The sequence below is a fragment of the Cornus florida genome, unplaced genomic scaffold (genome assembly GCF_030987335.1).
Source record: "Cornus florida cultivar Cherokee Brave unplaced genomic scaffold, ASM3098733v1 CherokeeBrave_3.0.0_Hap2_Chr01, whole genome shotgun sequence".
Classification (NCBI taxonomy): Eukaryota; Viridiplantae; Streptophyta; class Magnoliopsida; order Cornales; family Cornaceae; genus Cornus; species Cornus florida.
Window position 1 is genome coordinate 38035087 of NW_026775571.1, and position 12851 is coordinate 38047937.

Below are 12851 nucleotides of genomic sequence, written 5' to 3' on the forward strand. Positions count from 1 at the left end.
ATATGTTTGCCTTAAAACAAATCTGTTACAAAGCATGTAACACTAGTTCCAGTTTTCTGCCTTTTAAGCATGATGTAACTTTAATTTTTGTAGTTAATTTAAACTACTGTAAACAAAGTATAAGAATGCTACTGGGGTATATAAAACTTATAGGGATGCTATTATTCTATTTTAATTACTTGTTGCAATCCGTTCTGTTTCAATTTGCACATGGTTCCAGTGTTCATACTAACAGCATGTTAAGTTGGGTAGCAAACTTAAGCTTTGTAATTGATTTAAATTGCTATAATCAAACCCTGGGGATGCTATTAGGAGGGTATTAGATCCTTAAGATCAGTTTAAGAAACCAACAGAGGGGTAGGAATTGATCGGAGAAGGAGCAGATTGACGAAAACGGAGCAGAGATGAACTGGAGGCTCTCAAGAGGGAGAGAGCCGGCTCTAGAAAGTCAAGAGCCGGCTCCCCTTCAGCAAGAGCGGGCTCCTAGGGAATTGGAGCCGGCTCCAATAGGGGAAGAGCCGGCTCTTCCGTTCCAAGAGCCGGCTCCAATTTGTTTTACGTCCAGAAAGTGTTTTCTAGGGCTCTGTTTGGTGTTTTGAGCACTGTTTGAGCTTTTGAGTGATTCTAATGAACTGTAGGGACTTAACAGAGGATCTAAGTAGTTAATTCTAAGTGTTATTAAACTTATTGTTGCATAGTTTAAGTCTCTAAGACAAAGGATGTAGCAGTGTAAAAATATACAACGGTGTATGCTACTAACAGAAGAAAGGAACTAAATGGCTTGATTAAATTTTAGAAATTTAATGAGACTTCACGGAGGGATTAAATAGTTAATTTTTGGGTGTTATTAAGACCCTAAATTGATTTAAGGATTAATTCTAAATTAACGGATCAAACTATATAACACTTATGTACATTGTATACGGCTAGTGGATAGATGAAGTTTTAAATACTTAAGCTTATTTTTAGGCATTCTAGTGGGATTTAATATATTTATAAAATAGTTTTAAATATATTATAGGGTCATTGATGTGTTAGATGTGATCTATGCAGGCTCTGGATGTTAGTTGTTGATTTATTAAATCATCTCCTGCAACTATATGGTTTAATGCTTGAATTTAATTGCTGAACTTTAAATGTTTTCCTGCAATTACTTGGATATTGGTTTTGGATTATATATATGTGGAATTTTAATTGCTGAATTAATAGATTCTATCAATTACATGGTTGTGGAGGATGGTATGAACCGGTATGGGACGGTGTCATACTAGGGATGGTTTAGCTCAAAACGCATAAACCTAACCTATTGGATTTAAGGGAAGGATTGTAAAATATTGAATCCTAAACCTTGTTTAGTCAGATCGACTAATTAAGTTGAAAGACTATCTGGATTAATTGTGTTTGTGTGTAGTCGGATCGACTGATTAAGTTGAATGACTACCTGGATTAAATGTTGGTTGTGTTTAAGTTAGATCGACTGATTAAGTTGAATGACTAAACTGGATTAAAATTCTTATGTCAATTCAATAAACAATAAAATGGCATACCTTGGGTTAGACGGACTTTATATATATGTTATGGCACCACGATATGGGCATGAGTCTCAGAGTCGTTGGTTAGGGAGCATATATGCATTGGGATGCATAGCTGGATATGATGGTTGAGGTGTACCCTGTTAGGTCTAGGTATTCATGCCCACCTTTGGGTGTGTTTTCGCATGTTACCTTCTATTCAGGTTGAGACCCCTATTGTAGTTCAGTGAATGTCCCATAGTGTGGATATATATATGTATGGACTAGATAGATATTGTGAGGTATCTATGGTGTATCTGCGTATCGGGTCACTGTATGGATTGCAGTTAGATTAGAACTTGCTCGTGGGCCTGACCCACTCTTCTATTATTCTTTACAGGTGTTCGTTAGTTCCAGGCTGCAGAGCTTGATCGTGCTGAGCAGATACAGTTGTTCACTCCACCGATGACATATGAGTATATTTCGTGTGTATACTTGGGTTTTGTTTTTCGTCTTTTGAGTTCAGTGGGTTATTTTAGAGGTCCACTAGATGGATTCCCGAGTTGTATTGGAGAACGATATGTGTTCGTGGTGAATCAGTTGTATCTGAAATATCTTATTTATCAATGGAGTTATTTTTTTGAGGTTTTCAAATATTGGATTACTCTTTTAGTTTTCATTTCAGCAAATTTTATTTATTCTTATTTACTTTAAAATTGTACTCTGTGTTCGTTAATTGCTAATTTGTTTGATATCCTCGGGTAATCGGGCGTGGGCCTGGCCAACCCGCATCCGAAAATTCGGGGATATCACAGTTAGTAGCCCCAAAGTGATCCCAAGAGTACGGTTTTAATCCGGGCGATATTCGAGTATCCACATTGTTTGATTTAAACCCTTAGATTTCAAGTGTTGTCTCTTTAAGTTCTAAGATCTTGTCGTGTTTTATGGAATATTCCAACCTTATTTCATTGTATAGATTTTATACTTCATCTTTGATTCCATTCTTTAAATTTCAAGTGTTGTATTTCTTGAAGATTTAGAAACTTTTCGTGTTATATGGATTCTAACCTTGTTTAATTGCATAGACTTTATGCTTTGCTTTGATTTCATTCTTTAAATTTCAAGTGTTGTATTCCTTGAGGATTTAAAACATTTTCGTGTTATATGGAATATTCTAACCTTGTTTAATTGCATAGACTTTATGCTTTGCCTTGATTTCATTATTTAAATTTTAAGTGTCGTATTCTTTGAGGATTTAAAACCTTTTCGTGTTATATGGAATATTCTAACCTTGTTTAATTGCATAGACTTTATGTTTTACCTTGATTTCATTCTTTAAATTTTAAATGTTGTATTCATTGAGGATTTAAAACCTTTTCATGTTATATGGAATATTCTAGCCTTGTTTAAATTACATAGAAATCATGCTTTGCACTTGATTTCCCTCTTTAAGTTTCAAGTATTTTTTGAAGATTTAAATCTTATCGTGTTGTATAGAATGTCCCAACCTTGTTCAATTTCATAGATATCTTGATTCATATTACTTCATGTTGATACAACTTTGAAATGATCCTACGTATGTATCTTGACTTAGATTCTAGGTGGCATGAGCCCTTTTAATATGTTTCACCTTAAGGTGATAATTTGGTAAAATGTTAGGTCTAAACATGCTCATCTCCTACGAGTAACTTTATGTTACTCACTCCAAAGTTACCGGGGCATTTTTCAGGTACAAAGACTTGGTTCGTGATGCTCATCATTCCTTGGATGACTTGTAACTTTTAAGTTTCCATTTCATGCAAATGTTAGCATGAAATGTCATTTTGTAGCCTTATATGTCAAAACTTGTATCTTTGATTTCATACATGTAATGCGTACATAAGTACACATTTTGTAATGCATTTGATATGTATAAGATGAGGCTGGAAGCCAATGACATGTATTTTATATCCTATGTAACTTTTAACTTCATGAAATATTATGAAAATATTGAAAAATCAAAAATGATTGTTTCACCTTTTGCATCGGGTGTGGGAATTCCGTTTTTATTCTTTCTTAGGGTGTTATTAATCTTGTATGACGTGTGACCAAGGGCCAAACGGTACTTTGGCTCTATTTTATATTTTTAGTTTTCAAAATTCCGATTCCAAGTTCATTTTTATCATTTTTGGTTATCGTGGGGTCGGATTTTGAGTTGGGGCTTCTCGGGAGCCACAGACCATTCCCGCGTGCTTAGAATCATTTATTACACTTGCATGTACATTCTTTTTAACCTAAAAATGCAGTTAAGGTTAAATGCATACTTGGTGCAAAGTTACTTTTTAACTCTTTTCTGATCTAAGGGCATTTTGGCCCTTTCACAGTGGGTTTTTTTCATTTTCTTTCGCTCTGTCGAGTAGAAAATTTGATTTTGGGAGGGGTTTATTTTTTGTGTTTTTCCAGAAAAATTCATCTACTAGCTCATTTTTGCTTTCAATTGTTGACAGATTCAGAAATTCCACGAGTCATCAGTTTTTTTTTTTTTTTTTTGCCATTTTCTGATCTAAGGGCGTTCTGGGTATTTCACAGTGTGTTTTTTTTTCATTTTCTTCCTTGTTGCCGGGTAGAAAACTCGATTTTAGGGGGGGTTTCTTTTTCGTGTTTTTTCAGAAAAATTCGTTTGATATCCCGTTTTTGTTCTCAGATGTGGACAGTTACTGTAGCAGCTTTTTGCCCTCTTGACCCTCTTCTGATCTAGGGGCATTTTGAGAATTTTGCAGTATGTTTTTTTTCTTTTCCTTCGGTGTGGTCGGGTAGAAAACTCAATTTTAGAGGGGGTTTCTTCTTAGTGTTTTTCCAGAAAAATTCGTTTCGAACCTCATTTCGGCTCTCAGTTCTAGCAGAATTTTTTTCTTCCCTAGCATGTCATGGTGCATGTCAGGATGCTCATGGGATGCTTGTGGGGTGCTCAGTGTGCCCCGTCTCGACGTCGTGACGTCGATTTTTGTTTTTGCTCATTCACCCTCGTCCAAACTCTAAATCGAGTGAACTTTTTTTTGAACTTGACTAATTTTTCGCTGTCTTTCCAACGGTATGCTCGGTTGCACCCGAATTTTTTTTGGATAATTACCAGTTTACCCTTTTAGCCCTAAGTGCTTGTTTTTCTTCGTCTTGTCGTTTCTCCTTCGTTCGAACTCCGAATCATGTGATTCTTGGGTCCATCTTGATTGGTTTTTCATTGTCTTTCCAGCGGTGTGCTCGGTGGCACCCGAATCCATATTTTCAGAAATAAATATTTTGCCCTTGGGGTTATTTTTGTCCGATTTTTTCTTGATTTCCTCTTCCACTACTTTCTTTTGATTTCTGTGACTTTATGGGAACTCACGGATGTTTCTAGGGAATGATATACATTCTAGGGACGTCATTTCTATGTAAAATGACTATTTTGCTCCTAGAGGCTTAAATTGTTATTTTTTCGATCTTTTGCTTCCGCGTCAGTTCTCATTGAGTTCCACGACCTCATGAAAGGTCATCAAAGTTTCTTAGAGGTGTGTTGTGCCTCGGAAGACCGTGGTCTTGTTTCTTACTTTTGCATCTGGATCCGCTATCGGGTCAATCTTCGGTTCATCACAGGACGCACTGGCTTGAAAAATCAGGGTCATCATAGGTGGTATCAGAGCGTCCGGGTTCGAATACCTTGGACGACGAGTTTTGGATGCATATTATGCTCACGGTGTTTTACTTTAATATGTCATTTGTATCTTGATAACATGTCTTGTTTGATAACATGTCTTGTATGATAACATGTTCACATGCTCAGGTGTTTTGAGACATCTATTATTTGTTAAGCATGCTTTATGTGTATATATATGCTTCTTAATAACATGGTCTGGGTTGCTATCCTGTCCTGGTGTGATATCGTGTCTGCGTGCTTATATTAGCATGACCGTATGCGACGTATGTTGGCAAACCTTACGCTTTTCATTCACGTGTATTGTCGTACCATGTACTTACGTGTTTCTTGATAACATGTTTTGATTTGATAACATGTCTGTTTGCTTATGTGCAACTTATTAAGAAGCTTATCTTGACTATTTTAGCATATGATATATGCTCGTTTGGCTTAGCACATGGTATATACTTGTTATCTTAGCATGTGGAATATGTTTGTCTGCCTGAGTACATTGTATATGCTTGTTCATCTTGACATGATTATATGTAGCATATCGTGATGCTTTACATTCTTCTCCTGTATACACTGACATGTCTTATGTTATCTTACTACTTGTGTGAGTAGATAATCCGTTGCTATGTTACATGCTAGCTGTTTACTTTTATGTCTGGTTTTGACATTGTCTCTTTAGGTCTGTCATATCCCTTAGATGCATTCTTGTTTTGCGCGTTTCTTCCTTGGATAGGAGAAATTCATTCCGTAAGGACCCATGTCAGGAACCTGCTTGTCTGTTTTGTTGGTTGGATGTTTCGAGACCTTAGTCTGACGGTTGACACGAGTAAGGCTTATGTGAGCGTAGAATCGCAGTCCTTGTCTAGTGGAGTGAGACGCGGGCCAGGGAGGCACCATTTCATTTCCTTTTCCTTCGTGGCTTCACGACGTGGTCGAGAAGTGTCATGGGTGTTTTGCAATGTAGGAGTTGCTGGCTCTACTTGCACTGAGGGTTTAAGGCTTTAAGCTTAGCAGTGCCTATGACATTGTTATCAAAGTTTTGGGATTAGCTACCCCAACTCTCACAGATGCCTGGTTCCCGTAGTGCTTTTGGTAACGATCATTTTCAACATTGATGTCTTCGTATCAATAGGTTTTCCGAGTTGAGCTGGTTGGGGCAGGTTATGAACTAATGCCTTATACTGTCACGCTACCGTACCAAATTGTGTGTTGTGAGCGGGTGCTAGTCGCCGTCGATGCTACCTTACAGATGAGTAATTGTGGGCGGGCGTTAGGCACTGTCATTGCTACCACACATTTGAGTACGTTGTGGGCGTGTTCTGGTCATTGTTCATATTGCCTTGTCACTCTCTTCTTTTATCGTGTCTCAATGTTTTGTTGTCTTGGGATTCTCTCGGTGGTTGACGTTGAGTTAACGTGCCGATTCGTATGAGGTGTTGTCTCGGTTCGTGGTTTTGCGTTCCTTCAGTTGATCTTGAGACTTCTGGAGTTGTCCTTCAGTGCTTTATGAGCTGTCCTTTGGTTTGACCTTATATTCGGTCCTTGTTCTGTTCTTTTTCCGGTATGTTCCTAATTTCGAGGACGAAATTCCTTTAAAGAGGGTAGGTTGTAATGACCCGATTATTGTCCCTCCTTTCATTTTTCTCAAATTTTACAAATAAATTTTTTTCGTTTAATTTTCTTTTCTAAGCTCTATTTCTCATCACTGGGTGTCATCTCGAGTGCTTGGAAATAGTTTCCAAGACTCTTTCATTTGGATTGACAACTTCCTTTAAGTACCGAGTCATTTCCACATTTTCACTTTTTAGATACTATTCACTTTTCGCCCTTTTTCCTATTTTGTCTTTTCCCCGTTTGTCACTTTTTGAAACAACCTCACTTTTCATGCTCGGAGTTGATTTTTGACTTCACGTATCTTTATTCTATATGGTTTCCACGAAATACGTATCTTTACTTTTGTATAAAAGTACTCTGGTTGTTCCCAATGTCCATAGGGACATGGACGCACAGTTCTTCATAATCTTTTTCTTTTCTTGGGGTATTTTTCATAAATATCTTTTGAAGATATTTTATTTTAGGGGCTTTTATGAAAATATTTTAGAAAATATTTTCTTTCTGGCCAGTTTTGCAGTTAACCCTTTTTGGAGGGGCCATTGTACAATTAACGAAAGTTATTGTAAAATACATCATTTTGAGCCTAGATCCTTGTACAGGATTCATTTTCACATTTTGTCAAGTCATATACTCTTAGAATTTCCTCCTGGACTTTTTCTCCAGTTTCAGGAATTTCTGACCATGGTTGCCACCGAACTTGTTCGGGGCATATCTCTCTACTCGGGACTCGGTTTTCGATGTTATTTCTTCCGTTGTTCATTTTTTTTTTTCATTTCGGTTATTTTTTCGTTCATGGAGTTTTGCCGTTTGAGCGCATCTACTCAAATTTCACTTTTCCGGACCCGTCGGGGCCCTTTCGGGAAACTTTTTGGGATTTCTATAAATAGGTTGCCCTAATTTTTAAAATCAAAATTTTCAGCCTTCTTCTCCACTTAATGGCCGGTAGTCATGGCTTCCCAAGGGGCTGCCACCACTCTTTCTTCTTCTCCACTTGATTTCCTTTGTAAAAAGTCTTTCGCCTTAATGTTTATTGTAGGCCTTGTCGTGCTCTATCTTTCCTCCTTATTAGAATTCATTTTTGACCATTTTTGAGTTCGAGTTTAGAGTTCGGGTTTGGATTTTTATGGTGCCTCAAAGTTAAAATTGTTCCTCTCGTTGTCCCCGACATAACCCCGTTGTATCGTCGGATTTGAAGCACTTTTCTTTTGGTGGGGAATTGAGATTTTCATCTCAAATTGAGGTAGGGGGTGTTATAGTTTATATTCTTGATGTATTGCATGCTATTGATGCTTATATAACTCATTTGCATGTCTATGTATTAAATCTAGAAATTTTATTATTTATTTTTCTTGTGTGAGATTTGATTTTCCCGGTTGGTTATAACTTGGTTTAAACATGTGGCATGATATTATATTACACCTTGATATGATCATTGACATATATTAAATTGAGAGCATTTGGATAAGTATTGAAGCTTTTATTTAATATTTTTCTTGAATGAAAATGTAATTAATGTGACCTTATTTAGCTTGAAATCAATATGTGATGTCATATTATATTAGGCCCTAGCATACTCTTCAACATATATGAATTTAAGAGTATTCGAAGATATTTTAAAATCTAGAGATAATTAATTAATTTGATTAATTAATTTATTCCAAGTGTACTATTCACTTCATTGGATTTCCGACTTGATATTATTATATGCATGCCATATACTTTCAAATATATTAAATTGGGAATATTTGATTAGGTTTTGAAACCTTTCGTTTATTATTTTTCTTGAATGAATGTTTAATTATCATGGTTGTAGCTTGCTTGAAAATTACTTGTATTAGGCTATTAAATCAAGTCTTGGCATGTTATATAACATACTTTAATTAGAGAGCATTTGGATGAGTTTTGAAATCTACAGATTTTAATTAAAAGAATTAATTAAAACATATTCAATGGTTCCATGAGTTTGATTAAGTTCTAACTTGATATTCATAATTTCCTTGACAAGTTCCTTCACGTATATCAATTTGAGAATAATCGGATAAGTTTTGAAACTTAAATTTAATTATTTTCTTTGCACAAAACTTAATTCACATGGTTGTAACTCGTATTTCATGGGACTTTTAGCTTTTTCTCGTGTATCTAGACTTCTTGTAACTTGACTGTATTAATGTGTTTAATGAATTAGCACAATTGTCATGGAATGATTTAATTATCCATGTATTGCTTAGTAAATAATTAAATCATTAATCTTATACTTGTGGTATATTTACATCAATGGATTTCTTATATTTTAAATCCTAGTTTGTAATCTATGTAGATGCATACTATGATTTCTTGACATTTCACATGCCATTATACTTGAGAACTTAGGGCATGACTTGTGTGTTTCCAAAATCTTGGTTGTGCATGAAATGTATTTAATGTATTACTTGTATCTTGATACTATCTTGACTTGCACAACTTGTTGATTTTGGAAACTCGGTGATACCAATCAAGATTTGACATGGCTAGGACTTGGTTCTAGTACAGGAGATATTGAGAGCTCCCTATCTTATAGTGCGCAGTAGGGGAAGGTACCCATGGGTTAGTAGCCCTAAAGTGATCCCAAGAGTACGGTTTTAATCCGAGCGATATTCGAGTATCCACATTATTTGATTTTAACCCTTAGAATTCAAGTGTTGTCTCTTGAAGTTCTAAGATCTTGTCGTGTTTTATGGAATATTCCAACCTTATTTCATTGCATAGATTTTATGCTTCATCTTTGATTCCATCTTAAAATTTCAAGTGTTGTATTCCTTGAAGATTTAGAACCTTTTCGTATTATATGGAATATTCTAACCTTGTTTAATTGTATAGACTTTATGCTTTGCTTTGATTTCATTCTTTAAATTTCAAGTGTTGTATTCCTTGAGGATTTAAAAAAATTTCATGTTAAGTGGAATATTTTAACCTTGTTTAATGGCATAAACTTTTTGCTTTGCCTTGATTTCATTCTTTAAATTTCAAGTGTTGTACTCCTTAAGGATTTAAAACATTTTCGTGTTATATGGAATATTCAAACCTTGTTTAAATACGTAGACTTTATGCTTTGCCTTGATTTCATTCTTTAAATTTCAAGTGTTTTATTCCTTAAGGATTTAAAACCTTTTCGTGTTATATGGAATGTTCTAACCTTGTTTAAATTACATAGACATCATACTTTGCTTTTGATTTCCCTCTTTAAGTTTCAAGTAGTATTTCTTGAAGATTTAAATCTTATCGTGTTGTATGGAATGTCCCAACCTTGTTCAATTTTATAGATATCTTGATTCATGTTGCTTTATGTTGATACGACTTAAAAATGATCCTATGTAAGCATCCTGACTTAGATTCTAGGTAGCATGAGCCCTTTTAATATATTTCACCTTAAGGTGATAATTTTGTAAAATGTTAGGTCTATGCATGCTCATCTCCTACGATTAGCTTTATGTTACTCACCCCAAAGTTATCGGGGCATTTTTTAGGTACGAAGATTTGGTTCGTGATGCTCATCATTCCTTGGATGACTTGTAACTTTTAAATTTCCATTTCATGCAAATGTTAGCATGAAATGTCATTTTGTATCCTTATATGTCATTCCTTGGATGACTTGTAACTTTTGTAATGTATTTGATATGATAAGATGAGGCCGAAGGCCAATGACCTGTATTTTATATCCTATATAACTTTTAACTTCGTGCAATATTATAAAAATATTGAAAAATCACTAGTCATTGTTTCACCTTTTACATCGGGTGTGGGAATTCTGTTTTTATTATTTCTTAGGGTGTCATTAATCTTGTATGAAGTGTGACCAAAGGTCAAACGGTAATTTGACTCTATTTTAAATTTTTAGTTTTCAAAATTCCGAATCCAAGTTCATTTTTATCATTTTTGGCCGTCGGGGAGTCGGATTTTGATTCGGGGCTTCTTGAGAGCCGCGGACCATTCCCGCGTGCTTAGAATCATTTATTACACTTGCGTGCATATTCGTTTTAACTTATAAATGCATTTAGGGTTAAATGCATAATTGGTGTAAAGTTACATTTTTTGAGTTTTTAACTCTTTTTCTGATCTAAGGGCATTTTGGCCATTTCACAGTGAGTTTTTTTCATTTTCTCATTCAATTCCGGGTAGAAAATTTGATTTTGGGAGGGGTTTCTTTTTTGTGTTTTTCTATAAAAATTCATTTACTAGCTCATTTTTGTTCTCAGTTGCTGACAGATTCAGAAATTCCACAAGGCATCAGTATTTTTTTTTTTTTGCCCTTTTCTGATCTAGAGACATTCTGAGTATTTCACAGTGTATTTTTTTTCATTTTCTTCCATGTAGCCGGATAGAAAACTCAGTTTTAGGGGGGGTTTTATTTTCGTGTTTTTTCAGAAAAATTCGTTTAATAGCTCATTTTTGTCCTCAGATGTGGACAGTTACTGTAGCAACTTTTTGCCCTCCTGACCCTCTTCTAATCTAGGGGATTTTGGTGATTTTGCAGTGTGTTTTTTCGTTTCCTTCAGCGTGGTCGGGTAAAAATTTGTTTGAATTTACTTTCTGCTTCCGTTACTTTCTTTTGAGTTCCGTGACTTTATGGGAAGTCACGGATGTGCCTCGGAAATGATATTCATTCTTGGGGCATCATTTCCATGTGAAATGACTATTTTGCCCCTAGAGGCTTAAATTGTTATTTTTTCGATCTTTTGCTTTCGCGTCAGTTCTTATTGAGTTTCAAGACCTCATGGAAGGTCATCAAAGTGTCTTAGAGGTGTGTTGTGCCTTGGGAGACCGTGGTCTTGTTTCTTGCTTCCGCATTTGGATCCGCTATCAGGTCAATCTTCGATTCATCACAGGACGCATTGGCTTGAAAAACCAGGATCGTCACATTTTTTCATATAAAAAGTCTCATTAAAGCACACAATGATTCATACCTCATTAAAGCCCTTAATGATTTTCTCTTCTTTTAATTTTCCCACAATATAAAGCCCCTAATGATTTTCTCTACTTTTAAACATTTTTTATTCATAATAATAATAAGTCTCATTAAATCACATATTCCTACTAATTCATACATCTAATCCACAATATTCTGAAAAAAGAAAAAAGAAAATTCCCTCCAACTATTTTAAAAGCAACCCATCCTCCCCTCACCACCAAAATAAATAAATAAATAAAAATAATAATAACATTGATTTGATTCATATCTATATCTATATTATTATTAAATGTGCAAAGAGTTTTAGTGTTTCAGTATTTATTTATTAATATAAAAAAGAGTTTTTATAAACAAAAAATTACCTAAAAATTATTTAAAGAGTTTAATTCAAATTACAAATTACCTAATAAAATTTATAAAAATTAATTTAAAGAGTTTAATTCAAATTAAAAACTACCTAATAAAATTCATTTTTCATGTCCCACATTTATTTTAAGTAAAAAGGATTATATAGAAGCTTCTTATAAAACTATAAACCTAAAAAAATAATAATCACACATTTTTCGGCCTTTTAGTTTAGATCAAGTGTAGTACTAATTTTTTTTGGGTCAGCTTTTTGGCTAACCTTTCTTGGTCTTTTGACTAAGATCAAGTGTAATACTACTTTCTCGGCCTTTTGGCTTTCAATATTTATTTATTAATATAAAAAAGAGTTTTTATAAATAAAAAATTACTTAAAATTATTTAAAGAGTTTAATTCAAATTATAAATTACCTAATAAAATTCATTTTTCTTGTCCCACTTTGGTTTTAAGTAAAAAGGATTACATGGAAGCCTCTTATAAAACTATAGACCTAAAGAAATAATAATCACACCTTTCTCGGCCTTTTAAAGAGTTTAATTCAAATTACAAATTACCTAATAAAATTTATTTTTTTTGTCCCACATTGGTTTTAAGTAAAAAGGATTACATGAAAATCACTTATAAAACTATAGATCTAAAGAAATAATAATCACACATTTCTCGGCCTTTCGGCTAAGATTAAGTGTAGTACTAATTTTTTTTTGGTTGGCCTTTTGGCTAACCTTTTTTGGACTTTTAGCTAAGATCAAGTAT